The sequence below is a fragment of the Pagrus pagrus genome (assembly GCF_965226575.1).
Source record: "Pagrus pagrus genome assembly, chromosome: 14".
Classification (NCBI taxonomy): domain Eukaryota; kingdom Metazoa; phylum Chordata; class Actinopteri; order Spariformes; family Sparidae; genus Pagrus; species Pagrus pagrus.
The window spans coordinates 23,619,243-23,639,862 of NC_140198.1; the positions used below are offsets into that span (position 1 = coordinate 23,619,243).

Below are 20,620 nucleotides of genomic sequence, written 5' to 3' on the forward strand. Positions count from 1 at the left end.
GGTGGTCAGTAAATAGGCCAAGTTATGCTATTCCTGAAGTGTGTCAGACAGGTAGAGCTTTGTATTCAGAAATAACACGCCGCTCCACTTGGTCCAGGTGGGTCACACTCATTCATGCATTTGCATAGCCGGCACAATACCAGCTGCAGTGAATCATATTTTTTGTAATGCCAGCACGGCTCTAGGGATGCTTGCCGGTCGGTCCACCACTCGGTCCAGGCTGAAATATCTCATCTAGGGATGTTTTCTGACAGCTAATTTTGGTGATTTTTAGATGGTCAGAGAAAACGCACCAAAAATAAACAGTGAGAAATGAGCACAATTTATTCCATGATGTTAATATTATCAGAAAAAATATTGCAATTAAGAACCATTTTAAACCGTCAGCTAAGTCTGTCAGTAACCACGTCGGATTTTAAAAGCAGCTGATGTGTGAGGCACCAAAACATGACAACAGCTCACTAATACATACATAAACACATCTTCAACACAACGGTTAACCAGCATTGTTAGCATTAGTAGCGGATGCACGTTCTTTTAAAGTAACATTTAACGAGGAAGACGTGATATTTTAGTGAAAATTATGTCTATACGTAATTGAAATGTGTACAAGGGATGTGTTATAGGAAGTTACAGGTAGTTGTAAAGTTAACTTTCAGTCTTAGGAGCTGTCCCGCGGTCGTTTGTCAGAGCTAACGTTAGCTGGTCTGCTCTGGCTAGCTTGGCTTTTAGCTCATCCTTCTTCTTCTCAAAGTGTTTTTCCATGTGTTTAGTCACGGCAGCTCTTCATGGCATAATGTATTTGGGCTCAAGGTAGAGCTAGTTTGCTCTTTTAGTCCCTCGCCCTTCAACACAATGGCAGCATGTCTCCTCGGACCAGCGCGCCACACTTTCTTTCCCCGGCTAGCAGCACTGTGCTCTCCAGGGGCGAGCCGTCCTTGGACGCGGCAGCAGGGCGCTTGTTCTTAATGTGGTCCAGCACGGTGCTGCTGCTACATTTAGAAAGTGAAGGGTAGCATCGCATGCTTTAACTTACCTTTGACTTTGTTGCCTTTCTGGGGGAAATGAGCTCATCTCAACACGCTTCACTTTCTCAGACTGCTCTATCCAAGCTGTCAGCCAACAGGGTTTGTGTGTGCAAACTGACCTATAGGCCGACATACAGGACCGGTCAGGAATATTCTCGCGGTTGACCTATTAATGATTCACATTTTTGACATTATGAATGTGTATTAATAAAATGATAATAACAGTATGCTTAACCCATTAGTACTGGTGCCTGGTGCTGACTAGCCAGGATAGCAACATTTAATCAACGACTAATCGCACATATCACTGATCTAAACAACTATTGGAAGGACCACCAGGAAACGTGAATGTCCCTGAGGATTAGTCCTAATGATTTTGGTGATCCACTGCCATCGAAAGGTTCACAGTTGCAGTGTTAAGTGAAATGTCTCAGTGGATTGCCATGAAATCTCTTTAGAGCCATTCATGCTCTCCTCTGGGACACAATCCCTTCGTGACCCCTTGAAATTGGCAATGAGGAACACAGAATGAGGAACAGACAGGAAGGTGATGCGCAAACATTAAAAAGGAGCGCAGCCATGTCACCGGTGTAACTGCCAATAATAAGTGGTAACCTCGCGCACTGGTGACAAAACGATCGTCACGGCTGATCACAAAAATATCCACGAATTCACCATTCATACAAGTACAATGGCTCGTCATGAGGCAAGGACACACACACGCGCACACACACACACGCACACACACAACCCATCATCATTTGCCCACCATTTGCATATTTCAGATGACTGTTATTCATTCTATGTAAATTATCGAGCGCAGGAAAAAAGACCTTACCGGTTAGCAGTGAGGGGGACATATTGTTTGACTCCTGACTCATTTGAGCAAAAACAAAAAGGAACTGTCATATTTTGCTTATTCTTATCACAACCAGTGATTATCTGTCTCTTGAAACGGGTGGCTCTCCGCTGCAGCAGCATTCAGCCCGCTGCATGTGTGAGCAATATCCTGGCAGAAGTGGGAGGCAGAGGAGGCAGCGGTGGTCGGGTTATTCATTTCAGCTGCACTGAGACTTCTGTTTGTTTACAGAGGCAGTTTCTCATTAGGTGTAATATTTGCTTTCATATCGATGTAATTCATTTCCACTGGATACATCCATCTTGCTGTATGAAATGTTGGAAATGAAATGAAACACTTTTGCTCTACATCACACAGCTGTGACATATTTCGACTTACAAAGTCAGAGTACGCTACGGTTGAATGTCTTCTTACTAAAGTTGTGAGATATTATTTGAAGTTGTTACACACTTTTTGTCAGGAAGTCCCATCCCAACTCTGCCTCTGATTGGCTGTATCCTTCCAGGCGTTCCATGCGTCTGCTCAACACTATCGTTTTACTAGCTATGATGCTAATTGATGCTGCGAACTAGACAGGCCAGCGAGGCGAGGGGCTCAGCCATGGCAGCTCATGTTTATGTTGCTGTAGCGCCGAGGCAGCAGAGAAACAGACCAACAACAGTATGTTTCTTTTTTATTACTTCAATAAAACCCCCTTATTTCAAGATTTTTCTTTCTTAGCAGCTAAGCTGACTAAGCTAACTGAGCTAGCTAAGTTACAGCTCAGTCGAGAAGGAAACCATTAATGTTTACATCCCAAGGTTGTCACAAGTGTATTGTCCACCGAGTAGACACACATTTCCCCTCTCAAATGTAATAAGAGCGGCTAATATCTCCAACACACACCAAAACAATCTAGATGGATAAACAGCTCTTCAGGCGAGAAGAAAAATATGTATTTTTGATTTTTCAGCGAACCGTCCCTTTAAACCAGCGTGAACCTTGAGCGTAGCCTGTTCAGTAGCTGCCGTCTTTCAACTAGTTTAGACGGAAAGAAGCCTCAGCGGAGCCAATTACAGTAGGAGGAGAGAGTGGGCTGAAGAGGGTGAACAAATGAATCCATTTGGCTCCATTAGTGAACCACTTTCACCCTTAACCCGGCTTCTATTTGTCTCTATCATCATTTTGTCGAGCGCAGCAGACAGCAAACAGAGACATTGAAGGCCAAAATCAAAATGGAATTCTTCATTTGCTGGCAAGAAAGGCAGAGAAACCTGGGAAAAAACATACTAATGCTCCCATAGAGAATCATTCATCAAGTGGTTGTTGTCATATTGGTCCAGCGTATTCTGATGTGTTTCTTTACCTCCTCTCGGATCCTTGACAATGTGCAAAGAGCACACATGTTACGTACAGTGTACACTCAACAAAACACTTGGCCGATCTCGCCGACATGCCGTGGCTTGTGTTTTCGGAAAAATACAGTCTTTTTCCGTTTTACGTGGTCTCTCTTCCTTTGATGGGAGGCAGCGTGAACACACACGGTGTCCTTCTCATTCAAACTCCTCATCAACTGTGAAACTGAATGGTTAAAACGGAGGTGCACCACCTCGCTCAACAGACTCAGACACAATCAACTTTGATTGTTCACTGATTACAAAGCAGTGACTGGAGGACATCTGCATATCAATGACTTCAAACCAAACCGGACATTTTTTTCCCAATCTGCATTACATTAAAAACACAGTTTCGTCTCATACGATGGTAAACTGTGAACCCCTGATCCTGCACACAGCACATAGTGACGGACGACGTGCTGTGGACACATGCCTACGATGTTTGCCCAGTAAGAAGGAACCTTAGCAGGGATTACACAAGGTACAACACCACGGAGGGGATTCACATGGAGCGCTCTATAGGGGGAATTACACTCTAATCATCTTCATATTGTGTGCTGCGTTTTCTTTTGTGTACAAAACTCCTTCAGAACTGTGGGAGAGTATTCACGCCTGCGTAACCTCCTCTGGAGACCGGTGTAGAAAAACACACAGTCGCTATAGATGATGTGGTGGGCTGTAATCTTCTCTGCATTGTGTGCAGGTGCAGGATTAACACATTTAAAAAGATAATTATATTGTTACTCTTCCACATTAAGTATCGTGCGACAAGAAACAAGGACGGATGCATCTCTCAATTAGAGCTGATTACACTCTAAAAAATAAGGGTTGCAAATCTGGTTTGGGTGCTCAAGTGCCTTAAACCAGTTTGATTAATAAGTAAATGTGATATATGAGTATATACGACAGAACCGCCTCTGTCCTGACTGGATGAGGTTTCTCTTTAACTATGGCTTTCCACACTCTCCATGTGACAACAGGCGCTGTACAACAATAAAAGACAGTAAAATTGTTAAAAATAGTGCTGCGCAATTGCACTCTGAGATATTACGCTGTGTCACACAGTCATACAGCCTGTGTGTGTGTTTGAGTTCCCTGTTAAACGCATGTGGAACAGAAACACTGCCGGCCTGCACTCTCCACCGAGCAGGGAAGCACACGGTACCTACAAGGTGATCTCAGCACGCTAAGTAAATGTCAGCTGATCAAAATAAATGAAATGCCTTATCTCACGGCTGAGCGTACGAGCCGATTCTTTGAACCTTGATTCCTCCTGCGCTTAAAAGAGAAGGTCACATTATAAACATTTACAGCCTCGCTCACGCTGAGGCCGTGTGCATACATTAGACTGTTGGACCTCTGTGTATTCACATCGGCTCTGCTGGGTGCCGTTTGAGTCAAAAGTAGATATCGGGGCCAGAGGGATGATAATGGCAGCCTGCAGTGGCTGTACACAGCTCCATCTCCACTGCTCACAGCATTAAGAGAAATAAAAACATTAAAACCTCATAAAGGGAAAATGTCAGCAATAATTGTGTCTCTAATTAAAGGGCACTGTAATCAAATTTACTTCATCTGTAGACTTATCTGCTTTAAACACAATCTGTGTCACAGTTTGACCATCAGTACAGATGTTATTAAATTAACGTCACTAATCTGGCCATATGTAATATATTGTCTTAATTTGTGACCATTTTAATGTCAAACCAAGTGCAAAATAACAAAGATCCAGTGCTCCCCGTCCACTACTCAGTCTTTGCCGGGCGGAAGCAGCTTTTATACAATCAAGAGATAATAAAACTCACTGCTAACAAAACCCTTTTAGGCAGCGAGCATTCTGTCTCTCTTCAGCAAAGAAGAAACAATTATGCAGCAGGGTTTTACACACTGCAGACGGCGTTCTCACTGACTCTTATTAAAAGGCCACAATCAGCCCAAAACAAAACTCCACTGTCTGAATATTAAATCAGAGCTCTTACACTAAAGAGGTTCTTCCTTCCTCCTCCTCCTCCTGCTGCTGCTGCTGCTGCTGCTTCACTCTCCCTGAGCCCACAGGTTGATCAAGCCTCCTCTACCGTCGCCTTCCCCCGTCACGTTTCATCCGACTCAAGCGAAGAATAGGTCACATTAACCGCACAGGGAACAAAACGCAGGAGAGGGAAGGGAAGGGCGGAGAGCCCGGCAGGAACGTCAACGGGCTGCTCCTGAGCGAGCCTCGGGAACAGCTTGGATTTGCATGGCTTTTGTGTTGCATGCACTCACGCACCTGCCCACTCACACAAACCCACACACTTTTGTTTTTTAAAAAAAAGGGATTAAGGGAGACATTTCATCCCCTCATACACACAGATACACAGTAGAATTAGCGTTTTTCCCCCCCATGTTCCTCCTTATGTGGTTGCAAACAGTTGGCAGTGATTATGCCTCATCATCTTTGACTGAGTGATCCTCATTCATATGGAGTGTGCGGCGTCTTAAGGGGCCTCTGGAACGAGTGAGAGAGCACAGTAATCAGATATCAGCTGTGATCAAGGGAAACTCTCAGCGCTACAAATGAATATATTTAACGTCAAAGACGACTTCTTTTTAGAGGCAGTAACAGGTGCACAATGACACATCAGCGCCGAGAGTGCCTCATCAGAGCCGCGGACATTCAACGCATCACACCAGCAGCCGCAGAGAGCGGGCTACAGGTCGATGTGCAACAAAAACAAAAGAACCCACATCATCATGGAGGTGCTTTCTGACCTAATATGAACTTTGACATTCTAAGTGGATATACACAATACATTTACGTCAATTAAAATTATTGGTTTTGCTGTGCCGGCTTGAGTGTTTTTAATAAGTAAGGTGTGTGTGTGTGTGTCAGTCAACAGTCCTCTAAGAGAAATATGAGTTGTTTCAGCAAACACCCACGTTTCTAAGAGGTGTGATGTTATTATAGAGACACGGCTGAACACTGTTTACTTCCTGTTTCAAGCCTCGCATTCGAATGACCATCATTAATGAATGGAAAATGTAGTTAATTACATTTTAGTTAAAAGTTACATCACTCTTAACAAATAATGAAATGCTTTATAAACCATTTATTCATTGCTGGAAACATTTGGAATAAGTACACAACTCAACAATACATACAACAACAAATGTCTAGTCGTTTTAAGACATTTTAATGCAGAAATGTTACTTATTATATCTTTAACGATGATAAATTCCCTTTAGGACTTTTTAGGAATGCTAAGTTGTGTATTCAAGGAAAACATTCAGCATGCACACAAGAACATAATAAGAATATGTGAATGTCAACAAACGCTGCTTCTGAGCAGATACGGCCCAGGTCCTGTCTCATCACATTACTGAAGATAAACAATGAAAAGTGACGGCACAGGAAGTTCATCTCTGTCAACAAAACCCCCTCCACAAATACTAGCTTTAAGCACACAGAGGCCAACACCATAATTGCGGTGCTTTGCAGGGAAAACACTTTGCTGTGTGTTCACCTGTCACAGACTAATCCCTGGAACTCTTTAATTCAATCCGCAGGATTAACAGCCAACTATACGAGACACAACTAGCCGTATCCGTGAACCCCTTAAACACGTTCTTGTGCAGCCAATCAATGCGATGTGATCGAGGAAACGGGCAGCTCCTCTCCCCAGGCTAGACACTGGATACAGGCTCCATGAGCAGCGATCAATCTGACTGGACAGAAATACACTCTGCTACAGTACAATCCTGACCAAATCCAGGGCCACCCTCTCTGAGGTTGGCTGCCTCGGGCAATAATAAGCCCAGGATTACACAGGATATAAGAGTGCAAACTGGCAAGTTGGATGAGCCAATTATTTCTCCTCTACTCACACTGACAATGAGTCTGCAGCTTCCAGCATGGCTGACCTTCCTGGAATCCTGGGTATGTCGTCTGAAAAAGGATCCCGCTCACAAAGACAGGAGCCTCCCCCGCTTCCAGACATTGGACAGATGAAAACCCATCTGCACATTTATATTTTCAGGTGGGACGGCCTTGATGCCGGCTCCACCCTCTGTCCTTGTGACCCTGCTCGGTAGCTTGACCTGCTACTAGCTGCTCATCTAATTTTAGACAGAGTTAGAAGCACCGAGTCCGGACGAGAGAGCAAGAGAAGCTTAAAGTGTTAATAGAAAAAAAATGAAGGCAGACAGTCCATATTCCATCGAGCATTAAAATCCCATTCATAGCCTTCAATACCGTGCTGCTGGAAATCTGTGCTGATGTGCACCTGTAGAGGATTAATCTGTTGCTGTTGAAAATGAGAAGCAATCCATCTTTTCCGCTGGGAATGATACTCAGTGCCCTCTAAATCCCTCAGAGAGACAGAATATCCCAGTGATCTCTGTCCCCACTTGTCGCTGTCAGAAACCTGTGGTCATGTGGCAGGCAGGCTGCCAGGCTGATGCACAGAGAATGGAGCTGGCTGCAGCTTACGCTCGTCTAACCGACTGATTCAGCTGGAGCAAGAAAACAAGACCAGCTGTCAATATTCATTTCAGACTCAACGAGAAATATGCATGTTTTATGAGCAAGTGCTGAACCTGATTCAGTCAACAGTTTGCTTCAGGATTAATAAAGTCTCAGTTTATCTTGAAGACATATTTTTACATCTGGAGTTATAAGGAGATAAGATCCATCTATGGATCAGTGTGTCCATCAGCTGACCACGATTAAAGGAACAGTTTTGGATTTAAATACATATATTTTGAATCAAACTCGTCACCATCATTGAAGTCTACAGTAGGGCTGACCTGCCTGTGGGCAAAATGTGGCCCGCCATAAGGTCGGATTTGACCTGCCAGATGTTTCTTGCGAAAAAAAATATTCAAATTAATTATCAGAAAATCTTATCAATCGCCGTTTTATTTTTGTAAGGTAAAAATGCTTTTCAAATATGTGGGATCCCTAATTATTAATTAATATTATTATTACATGTTTTTATTTTCACAATCAGGGCAAAATTTGTAAAGGCAGTCAGTTCAATTAAATGGAACTTGGTATCCGAGTAACACTGAAGCACTGAGAGGAAAGTAAAATAAATAATTAAGGAACTCCTTGCAAACATTTTTTTCACCTGTTCCTAATTCATAAACATGAGAGAAAAAGCAATTTAGATCAGAAGATGGATGACCAGAATTTTATTTTCTCATTTGATTTGATAGGATTGATGCGATTTTTGTAAAAAAGCGACAGCCCTAATGCTAACACTTTGCTAACTAGTGTGCGTATGACCTGTGAACAAGTGGGGACTAGCTGAGTTGCATGTGGCACATTTTGCTGGCATTTCATATCTGTATTGTTTTATTGTATTATAATTTTGTACCACATGTTCATCATCAGTCTCATTACTTATGCTAAGTAGCTTTGTTTAACCAAACTAGATACACAAAACTGTCCTGAGGGTATCTTTGCTGTAGTTCAACTCTTTCCAGTGTGAAGTTATTGGTTACTTTCAAACCTATGCTTTCAAAGTAGCTTCCAAACACTGGGCATCAGATAATCAAATACTTTTACTGTTTACTGTTCTATAAAATACTGGAGAGGTTGTTGTTAAATTGTAGAGATGGCCTGAGTATGGTGCTATACAGGACGTCAGGGGATCACCACATGTTTTACAATGCTTCCTGAAGGGGCCATAAATGACAGTGCCACATTTTATTTCAATCCATCCGATAGTTGTTGAGAAATTTGACAAAAAGCCAAAAATATCAACCTCATGTTGGTTTATAGAAAAAGGTCAGAGGTTCACCAAAGTCACTGAGCCGTCCTCTGGGAACAATGGATGTATGTGAAAAAGACATTAATGGCAATCCATCAAATAGTTTACATCCATTTTTTCCATAGATCCACACTGCTAATGGCTAAAAACGCAAACCAAAACATGATCGGGATACAAAACATCAGTCTCAAGACCAAGACCGATCTCGAGTACTACAACACTACCTGCTCGTTTGGCAAGTGTTGTGCAGACCTGATATTCTGAGAGAACACGCTGTCAAAACCTACAGATATCCTCCTCTCACAGCAAACAGCCACAGGCGTTTTACCCCCAGTCTTTCCTTATGTGTGTGTGTTGAAGGTCTAATGTATGTAACCTGACTGTGTGAGTGTGTGATGTCAAGTAGGCGCATATTATACATCATAGGCGTCTAAAGCGGCAGCATGACTAACAACAGGATGTTCACGGCCTCTGACTGGGAATAATGATCTAATGAACACAATTAGTCACGTAATTACACTGGCTGTGTTATGGCTAGTCATTTCAAAATGAGCAAAGACTGCAGTCAATAGTAATCAGACTTAATATAGCAATTTCCTCTGTGACCTGCTTTGACCCTTGATGTCAGTCTCATGTAATCACCACTCGTTTTTTGTGCCGGCTTAAATCCTGAACTGTATTTCAGAGAATCACGACTGAAAAAGAGGATGAAGCAGCACTCTCCTCGGGCTAATCTGCCTCTCACGCCGTTTAAAGCATCAAAACAAAATGTTGATTTTTGTTTTGGAGCTTATCTCTTTGGAGCAGGTTCCTAAATGTGCTTTTGGTGGTTTCATTTAAAAACAGAAAAACAACTAAACCCTCCCAGAAACTAGATCAGACCTGAGGTTGTGTCTGGGTTTGGGTAGAGGTCGCGGGCAGAGAGGCTACGGAGGCCTCGTCAGTAACGAGCTGCTGGTATCACAGCACCAGCGGCTCTTTGGTGGCTCATCCTAATAATGCGACTCCCTGAAGACAAGAGAGGATCATTATTTACATTAATAGGAGTTATGTGATTAAAAACTTCCTTCAACACTTCTTAAGATAAAGTTGAGCATATTTGCAGCTTTGTGTTCAAAAGTTTTAAGTCAAAGTCAAAGTAGATTTTCAACCAGCTTTGCATCACTGCAGTGTTGTACAGGCAAACCAACAAAGGTCAACCTGTTTCCATTCTGCCTGCACCCAGAGCCCACCACTAGTTTCCTGGCAAAAACCCCAGATTATACAAAATACATCGCTTCGAAAGACTTTAGACTACAAATTGCTGTTTCACATTTCTGTAGGCACACATCCCCAGACACAAAGAGAGAGCTCTTTCTCTTGTATCTTGGTTGTATAAACCAAGTTTCTGTCACTGAGCATATACTGAACATAAAGCTAACCTTCATTAGGCTGTAAAATAGGACCTTTAAATCTAAGTACACAACACTCAATTTCTCCATTTAACAAGCTATCCTTTTACTTTACCTGACAGTGAGTACTGACTTGTGTTAGCAGCTTTTTCTTTGCCCTCGTCTGATGCGCCAGCTCTGTTTATCTCCCCCAACAGCGTGAGGGTCAGACTCTTCTTGAGAAATGGAAAAATTTCATCCCTCGGAGCGGCGAGCCTCCTTCTCCCTTCATCAATAATGTCAGCAGCAGCGCTGAAGAGTCTCTTTCCTCCACCCTGGTGTAAGCTACAAAGAGAAATCTAGATGCGGGAGCCAGGAGAGGGGAGCCGAGGTTGCTCCGTTCTCCAGTTTGCTCACTGAAATAGGTTGCTTTCTCAAAAGGAGCGCACTGGTGTCAGCTGGCCCAGGGTCAGATTCTGCCTCTCACTCCTCCAGGATTTCATCAAAAAACACTTCCAGCTCTGCTCTTTCATGCAATTCCATCATCTACACGGAGGGATATTTCTACCAGCCTACTGCAAAGAGACCTGAGCAGAAATAGTCAAGCATGTCATATAGAGGCGCTGAAGAAGAGAGGTCTGTCAGCAGAGATCTTAGCCGAGGTTTAAGCTCCCTCTCTTTAGCTGGCACTGAAAACACTAACCTGTCTTTGGAGGCATGAGAGCCGATTCCTCCCACAGCAACGCCGTTACAGCGAAACACTCTGAGACAATCTGCCAGAGCCTCCTCCGCCACCGCTGCACACATCATTTATAGAAGCAGAGAAGGAGAAAACTTTCTTTTGAATGTCTTAACCAGTGATTTTTCTGGGGGAGTACTGGAGGAATAGTTTGTTGTTACATCTGGAGGACAAATGATTGATAAGCCTTGCCAGCTACTGACAGGCCACATTATATATTGAGTGCCATTGACTGTCTGACGGGCTGCACGATACTGGAAAAAACTGACATTGCGATATTTTGGTTTTCTGATCAAGAGTGATTGTGTCTGGTGGTCCGCTGTGTATGCAGAGGCCGCATGTCACTCACAAGCAACATGCTTCAATGTACCCAAACCAATAAATAACATTAAAATGTGTAATATTAGACAGACATCTCTTGGAGATCAGTCATGGAAAATGAGAACGGTGTCAGTCTTGCTTTTCTATCAGGGAGCAAAAAAGTTGTAGGAGGACATGTTTGAGTTTATTTGCCGTACTTGACATCGCACATCCCGTGATGTGACTATTGGGCATGTGCACAATGTGATGTCAGTGCTGAAATGATATATTGTGCAGCCACTGACACACAAAAAAAGGATGTAGGCTGTCCGGGTGGAGGTAGTCAGGCCCAGCAGTGTTTCCCATACACAGGCTTTACATGCCCTTACTTTCTGTATAGATTATTTATCTCCTTTTATTTGTACTTTTCTAAAAATAAAATCTTTATACATTCTGATTGTTTTTTGTTTTTTTTGCTAATTATCTTGTGGAGAGTGTCTGACTGTCATGGAAGAGTGATCCCTCCTCTTCCTGAGGTTTCATCCATCTTTTTCTCCTCCGGTTAAAAGGTTGTTTTTTTCCCCAATATGGCGAGTTTGGATGTCGTTCACTGTACAGATTGTAAAGCCCACTGAGGCAATGTGAGCTATATAAACAAAAATATGATGATAATACAATACATTTATATATTAAAAATATTAAAGTTAAAGGAATGAACAATTCCTGGCGAATCAGAAAGGCAAGTGATTGATGAACAATGTTGTCCATGTCACTGACTGCAGGTCAGGTTTATTGAGTTGAATAAAAGTTGATGCTGAGCCGACCCAACGAGACCTCTAGGTTCCTGGATTAAAGATTCCCGAGCCAGGGCCTGCAGACCTTACCTCCCGTACTGCAGTGGTAGGATAATCATTATAAACTGTACAAGGCCAGCACCTTATAGGCTAAAAAGAGTCAGTCACAAACCTCCCTTTGACTAGTTTATTATTGAACTTGTTTGTCACACACCACATTGCCATCACATGATGCGCCACCTGCCATTACCACCAAAAGTACATTCTCAACCTCTGGGAAACGCCTCCCAGTGTCCTCTTACATGTCACCAACCATGCACTGATACATACAGAACCAACATGGACGATGATACAGATTTCAGCAGCTCATGTCCAGGTTTTTGCACTATTTAGGATTTTGACCGATACAACACTTGCAGTCAGCTACAGGGACATGGAACAAATCCCTTTCTTTATATGGAAGATAGAGTGTGACACACACCCCTGTTGGGTGCAGCAGCAACCTGGTCATCACACACAAAGAATCCACATAATTAAACCACCCGCACGTTCCTCCATTGAGATGTAAACAAAGAAAATACCATCTGCTCGCACATGCCGCATTACTACGTTATGTATAAGATAGTTGCCACATGTGGGCTGGGTGGCAAACTGCAAAGGCCTCTGTGAATGTGTGGGCATTCACTTGAAACCACACAGAGGAGTATTCGCTATTTTTAACCACTTGTTATTCAAGCTAAAATCAATAACTTTTCTGCACTCTGTCGTCCCCTCCGGAGAGAACATGAAATGGTGTTCCAGCATATATGAGAGGCGAACCTGGAGAGGAGGCAGGGCTTGGCTGTCGACGGCATTCCCAGAGGAGTCCACTGCGACAAGTGGCCACGGAGGAGAAGCCGGTGTCAGGGTTTGTGGAGGAGTTTTGGACAGCACAGAGACACAAACTCAACCAGCCATCAACTATTCCAGTTAGCTCACCAGCCATATGGAAATAACAGCAGGGCTCTGGGGACACTCAGCCGAGTAGCATCTGGAGCTCACAGGACATAGATAAGGCAGAGAGATTTAAAGTTAACTTGACTGATTGTGGGGACTGGTGCTGTATATAATCCACGTTAAAGCTGACAGAATCCCACAAAACTACTGTGCTGTTTAAATGAACTGATAAATTAAAAGCCTGACCGTGCTGCTGACATTTTCTTTTAACAAGCAGTTTTAAATGAGGGCTAAGAACGCAATCAAGCAAAAGGACCAAGTTAATGAATACATGTTCTTCGGTTTTACTTACAACCGAGCCATGCTCCTCTAAAAAAAAAAAAATAAATAAATAATCACCCACTGTAGGTTCCCACCGGGTGTCTCCTTCACGCTGGTGTCTAACAGGCTAATGGGAGAAGTGAAAGTGGTGGTGGAGAGCAGGCGAGCACTTGGAAGAGGTGAGCTCAAAGATCTGAGAACCCCCGGAGTCCTTACTGGTCGTGCTCTGAATAATGAAGGTTAATATGCAGATGTGGTTGTGCGCCTGTCGCTGCATGAACTAATGAGGGCCTGGAAATGTCTTTGTGTATCTGCTCTCCATAAACACACAGAAAACATTTGTTAATTACTTGTTTCACTTCAAGTTTCATGATGTGATGATAACTGAGTCTACAGCGTGGATTTTAAATAGAACAAGATGGTGAACCCAAAGATGCTGTGTGCTAAAAACGTTAGTTAAAATTATTGCCCTGCGGCTAACACAAGTTTATGACCAATTCAAAAAAACCCAGTGACTTGGAGATGAGGGAACCAGAAGTGCATAAATGCTGATTCTGATCCGAAGTAATAAAATCAGAGTCTGACCTACTGGTGGCTCTAGATGAAAAGTCAAGGGAACTAATTCTTCACAGAATCTTGTGCCAATCCATCCAGTACATGTGGAGATATTTCACAGGTTCAGGTAAGTACTTAGACCTACTGGCAGCGACAGAGGAGAAGACAGGGGATCACCAGAGTTATTAGGAGTCATCCTCTCTGAACTCTGTGGACTCGACCCTGCCACTCACAGTCTGGACGGTCCTCACCACTGGCTTCTCTCTGGCTCCTCTGCCTGAGAGAAATGAGATACTGTCAAAGATATTGTCTTCACCCTCTGCAGCTTGTCTGCAGCTGTTTCCCCTGAGGGAAAATTACATAGTGTTGACTAAACAAATGTTGAGTTGTTAGTTTTATTATTTTTGCATTGACAGTGCACCCAATAACGGCCTTCTCCAGGGAGCAGGAAAACAAAGTTAAACAAAGTTATATTATCAATTAATGCCAATTGCCAGACAGGCAGTTACCCAGCAGGGGACGGACACTGTTAGCTACTGCTCAGTACCATCTGTGACTGCAGCACTCTGTACACTTTCCCCTCCACCCTGTATGTTACTGAAGAATCACAGGGTTACATACGAGCAACACGGCTACAGCAGCAGCTGGCTACTGTCCAGAGCCAAAAACAACCATAAGAAACCGTATTAACAAGTTGTCAGGTTTTGTTTCTTACTGATCTAGTAGAAAGAAAGCCGGGATTGAACTGTCTCAAGTCCCATTGGTAAGGGGGAACACATATCAACCAGGGAACAGACTTTGACAAAACACCGGCGCTCTCTCCATTGAGTGAATGCCCATCCGTTCACTTTTGTTTTACCTCGGTTTCTATCACTCTCCCTATCCCCCCGTCTTTGCCTCCTCCATCAGCGGCGTTCTTTATCTTTTGCAGTGTTGAGTTTCCAGTTATTCCAGATGTTATTGTGACCCGGAAATCTGGTCCGTAATGGAACCTTTATTTTGGCGGGAAAATTTAAGCAAAGGGGACAAATCTACACACTGATGGTGTCATTTTTCTACAGCCATTACACTGTGCAATCAGTATTTACTTCAGAATGATAAGTTAAAGCAATAAAGTTGTCTATTGGCTGTTTTCAAAAGGCACTATTTGTTTTTGTTTTGCATAGTTTACAAAGTACAGAACAGCTTTGGCTCTGTCTTTTTTACCTCGCAGTTTGTGTTGTTGAAACTGTTTTAGTGCAACAATGATGCCCAAGCTGGCACGACTGATTAGAGCTGCGGTCCAACATCTGTGCAGGAATATATTCCAGCTACTCTTCTGGAACCGAACGGTAAACAAAACCAAACAGCTCTCTGTGTTTCTGGAAAACAACCTGTAGCTGCTGCACACTGTAGCTGCAAGTCAGCTCTGCTAGCTGCACCGCAGCAGGTGCAGCTGCAACTCTTTTCTCACAGCAGCAATATAAAAGCCCGTCAGACATCAATTAAAGAGCGCTTCACTGCGGATTCCACAGGGCCGAGCGTCTTAACACTCCGACTTGGAAAACACAGTTCAGTCATACGCTGAGAGTGAGGGGAAGTATTTATACCGCTCTCCTGCAAATGTTTCATCAGCATTAAGGTCTTCAAATACAAAGGACATTAGGGTTATAATTATGGGCTGTCTTTAAGTGCGCCATTTGTGAAAATTATAACTCACACATGAAAGCATTAAACCCTACCGATGCTCGTCTTCTCTGGGTCAAGGTCACGCACAGATTTCAATTTTCATCCAGTTTGAGTGCCTGTAGATTTTCACTGCAATCACACGTCGAACAAATACAAGAGTCTCAAAGAAAAGCACTTCCTGCGAATTATGCAGAGCGCTACAGTGATTAAGTAATCCCAATCAATTTGAACGATGACAGAAAATAGAAAACTGTTGCGGCGAGAGAGGCGCCGCCAGCCAGCATCGACCTGTGGGAGAGCAGAGACGCTCCCTGTTTATCCTCCGAGTCTCAGAGATAGACTCTGCTTGACATCGTTTGGCTGGATGATGTCCAGGCCTGCTTGTTAAACTGTTTATGACATTTATTTAAGACGCTCGTAGCATACACACAAACCTGCACGCATTCGCACACACATAAACACACACACAATGCTGATTTCTTTCTCCCCCGCCTTATGCTGAAGTGATTTCCCAGAGGGGCTGAGGGAGCTGGGAGCTGATGACATGTCCTCTTTTTCAGTCGCCGGGCCGGAGCGCTGGTATGATTGCCACGTGGAAAAGTGTTAAGGTGGTCGCAGCAGTCTGCACATTCAGCAACAATGTGGGCAAGAGGAACAGAAGTGATACTGGTGTTGCTAATTCACACCAAGCAAACCGGTTGTCTCAAGTGTAAAACATGCACACCAAAGTCCTTTTCCACAAAAATGCACCTTAGACTGTATATTTTTGAGGATTTATCAAAGGGAGACAAAAAACTCAACCCCGGCATGCTATGTGTCACAGTCCCATTTCTGGCATTCGACGCCCATAAAGTTGCACACACAAAAGATAATATCACCCCATAAAAGGGGAAGTTGAACTGCTCAGCAGCCACTCTCATAAATACATCAGTACAGCCTCCGGGCCAAACTCACAGGAGCTCGTTTTAAATCCAGTATCAGCCTGTGAATATTTAAAATCATCACACTGTCAAAGTCAGCCGGCCAAAACTGAAACCAGCTCTGTCTTTGCCGAGCAGCCTCCGCCGCCTCATCACTCGGGGGCTCAGAACAAAAGTGGAGACGCCGCCGCAGTGATCTGCTGCACGTCATTCTCGTACTCTCTGATTCTCAAGGTGCAGCTCTGGAGACGGTTCATTTTGAAGACGTCGTTCAGTAAATTCAAAAGGAACAATTGAGCCTCGTGCCTCATGAATGAGGGATTAAATGAGTCGTGAAAAGGGTGAAATGAGCGCCACTCGAGGCGGACATGAAGCCCATCGCTTGGTTTAATTAGATGCTGAAACACTCAAACATGTTTTCTGTCTTGTTTCCTGTGGCTCAACACGAAGCAGAGGAACTTTCTGCTAAATGAGGTCACAAAAAAGGATTAAAGTTACAACTGAACAATCCTACTGTCTATAATGACAGGTCAACCTTACACTTGTGCAATAAGGCTGCAAAAAAAACATTGTCAACAAAATGTTAGAAGACATTTATCTTCACCAGAGCTCAAGGGGACATCTTTTAGTTGTCCAAAATCCCCCCAAAATGTTCAATTCACTATATTAAAAAACAGAAGAAAGCTCCAAATGCTCACATTGGAGAGGCTGGAATCACCAGATGTTTGTCATAATAAACGGCTCAAATGATTCATCTATAACAGAGCCCAATATCATCAGTACTGGCGTGTATGCTGTCCGATATGTGCGGATATTAAAATCTTTTTAAGAGCAGAAGAAGATGATAAGGGTTGTATGTAATAATCAAATTCACAGTTTAACTTTACTGCTGTCATTTAAAACAATATGATTAATTGTTAAACTATATCTAATGTACTATATCTGCCTCTGTTACATAGTGAGTTTCTAATTCTAATTTGAGCTATAATGGCAAAAAATGTGTGTATATTAATTGAATTAGTCCCTAAGATCAGTATTGGCATCAACCCCGACAATCCACAGGCACTTGCCTACAACCACAAGTGTTGTTAAAGCAACATTATGCAACTTCTTACCTTAAATTAACAGCTTCTAAATCAGTCTGATGGTACAGTGTCTTGTAACAGGGTGAATGGTGTGTTACACACATGACTTCAACATGCAAGTTTTCAACACATAACACTGTTATGATGTAACGAGTCCCGTTTGTAGTCAGCACCTACAATACATCTGACAAACTGTTACAGACCTGGGATTTGTATTAACAACAGTAGTGTTGCACTCAGAAACTGGGAAAATTCTATGCCAATTTCTACATAATGTTGCTTTAAACTCCCAGTGAAGTTAACCGTTTCAGTCACTGAAAGACGATAAAACCTGTTGTTAAACTTAAATCTTACACAAAACATCCTGCCTCACATATGCCTGGTTCCCACATGTGTGTTTATCTGTCGACATATTGACACTGGAATGTTTTACTCTGTGATATTGGTATTGGCATCGGCTCCAACAAGCGACAGGCTCTGATCTATAACCTCAAGTGTTAATCTTCTTTCCATTGACTAAACAATTAATCATGTTTAAGGGTCAGAGGGGGAAAACCTGCAAATCAGACACAAGCGGGCTGTCCAGACAGAGAGCAGAAGGAAGAAGCTTGGGGTCCAGCTGGGAGGAACCTGAGGGGCCCAGCACAAGTGTCATGTCGGGCTCGAGGCTCCAGCATCGTGCTGCTGACAGGTGCATGTCACAGATCAGCTGCACATCACTGACACGGTGCAGCTTCCAAACCAGAGGCGCAGCTGCTCTGTGCTCGTGAACCACCGTGCAACACCGCGGTGAGGAGACACGCGCACGGTGCTCCATCTGCATTGCTTCACTTCCCCATGCCCACACGCACGCGCGCACGCACACACACACACACACACACACACACACACACGGCTCAGCGCCAATCTGCTTTAAACGAGATGATGGTAAAAGTTTCACTCACCCAGACGCGTGCTGGCTCGGGCGGGTTGCAGCTGCTGTCAGCGGTCCAGACACACACAGATCCGGGGGGATGTCCCGTTCGGACGCGCGGTGCCTGTTGGATTCAGCCTGTTCTCAGCCGATCATCACCACCGGACCGGGCAGAGAGACGTCCACACACGGTGTCAGATGTGTGTTGGGATCAGCTGCTGACCTCAGATGTGTCCCATGTTTCACGCCCTCTCTTCCGGATAGCGCGGTCGGAGCAGGTCGGAGCGGGTCGCACAGCCTCCCCGACCCTCTGCTGTCACAGCCTGAACACACCCAGCGGCTGGAGGAGTCCACACAGCCCGCAGCTCAGCTGGCTGTTGTGCACCACTGCAATGTGCACACAGCGGCGGCTCGCACACACTTTGACTCGCGGTTGTTTGCACGTCGGCAACCCCAACTTTTATTGTTCGACAAGGAATGAACCCACGGGTCCTAAAACCCGCCCTGTTCCCTGCTTTATCCCCTGCACTGCGAGCCTGCACGCCGCAGCCTCGCTGCTAATGCCTGGCGTTAGAAAACACACCGTGACGTGCAGGTGTTCCGACTGTACGTTTCATAACAACAGGTGTCACATGTTGGATTCCCTCCACTCCAGATTACATTTGATAAGCAGGGAATCTATGGAGCAGAAGTGCAGCCAGCGCCCCTAGTGGCCATCTCCTCTGTCATTTCTCAATGGACAAAACTCAAATGATCATGTCAGTAATTGGGAAATGAGCAGAGCAGAGAGGTCATCTCTGAGTCTGATCACTGGCTCCACCATATTCTACTGCACATGTTGTATGTAAGCATACATTCATCAGCTGCAGCCACCACAATCAATCACACTCCCAGGAGGGAATAGTTTATTTCCCAGGGTTTTTTATTATTTTTTTATTTTTGTTATGCAAAATGGTCCTATGCTGCTCTGGAGGTTTCACGTTTCCTCATCATCATCCACTCATTCCTGCTCAACAGACGTCTAAGAACACACTGCAAAGAGTTTCAGACCATCACTGTTGTGTGCTGTGTCGAGTGAAGGAGACCACGTCTGTTAATTATGAATGAAAACTTTGATTTCAATCCCTGATAATAATTATGTGTGGTATGATCTGCAGCTGCATACGTTTCGAGACGTGTGAAGTATCTGTTTGAGTTTTCTTTGCAACAAGGAAAGTTTCCCACCAAAAGGAAATATGCAAACATTTTACTGCACCTCACAGTCGCCCCATTAATAATCTTCTAACTCATGCTCAACATGCATATCTTAAAAATCAGTCTGCTGAACCTGCTTTGATACATATGAAGGATGGGTGGCTAAGTTCCCTTGATCAAGGGATCACTTACGGCGTTTGATTTGGTAGATCACATCGTTCTTCTTAGAAATATCAGTTCACTGTGGCTTCAGCAAGAATGCAATCGACTGGTTGAAAGGGTTCTATCTATTTAGCTGTAGCAACCCACAAGCAGCAGGTTGCCTGTAACCATTATTGTTTATCACATAAACAAATGATCTTTCTTTAGTGTTAGCCAGTTCAAATGCATACATGTGTGTGGATGATGCAACAATCACTGCAGGAGCAGATTCATAAACTCAGATGCAGGAATGTTTATGAAATGACTTCAGACATGTCAACAGGTGGGTGGAACATTATTGAAATAGAATTAAATGTAAATAAAGAAAAACAAAAACTATGATGATATTTACTGCAGGGAAAAGGAGGATACTGGAGTCATGGTACTTATGGCAATGTTGAAAAGGAGGGTAGAGAAGCTGAATTGCTGGGAGTTAAAATACAATCTCTTTCTAAGAGAGCAATGAAAATGTCAGGAATGGTTGGAGGAATGGCGAAGATTTCATCTCAAGACATTCTCAAGGTAGTATGTCACAGTCTGATCTACAGCCACACTCATTACTGCTGCACGATGTGGGTGATGCAGCTCAGAAGGATCTGAGGCGGCTGCAG

General features: G+C 43.7%; 1 protein-coding gene across 6 annotated transcripts in view; it reads right to left on the bottom strand.

The window, feature by feature from the left end:
* The window catches only part of camkk1a (calcium/calmodulin-dependent protein kinase kinase 1, alpha a), a 63,929-nt gene extending 44,776 nt beyond the window's left edge, over positions 1-19,153 (bottom strand). Inside the window, exon 1 of one of the 6 annotated variants that reach the window (XM_084374437.1) lies at positions 18,646-19,153. The gene's annotated coding sequence lies outside the window, so the exon portion shown is untranslated. Of the gene's footprint in view, positions 1-5,242; positions 5,392-10,519; positions 11,039-11,086; positions 11,149-18,645 lie in introns of those variants that run through there. The other 5 variants (XM_084374432.1, XM_084374435.1, XM_084374434.1 and 2 more) reach the window with 5 other exon arrangements.
* Positions 19,154-20,620: the final 1,467 nt, after the last annotated feature.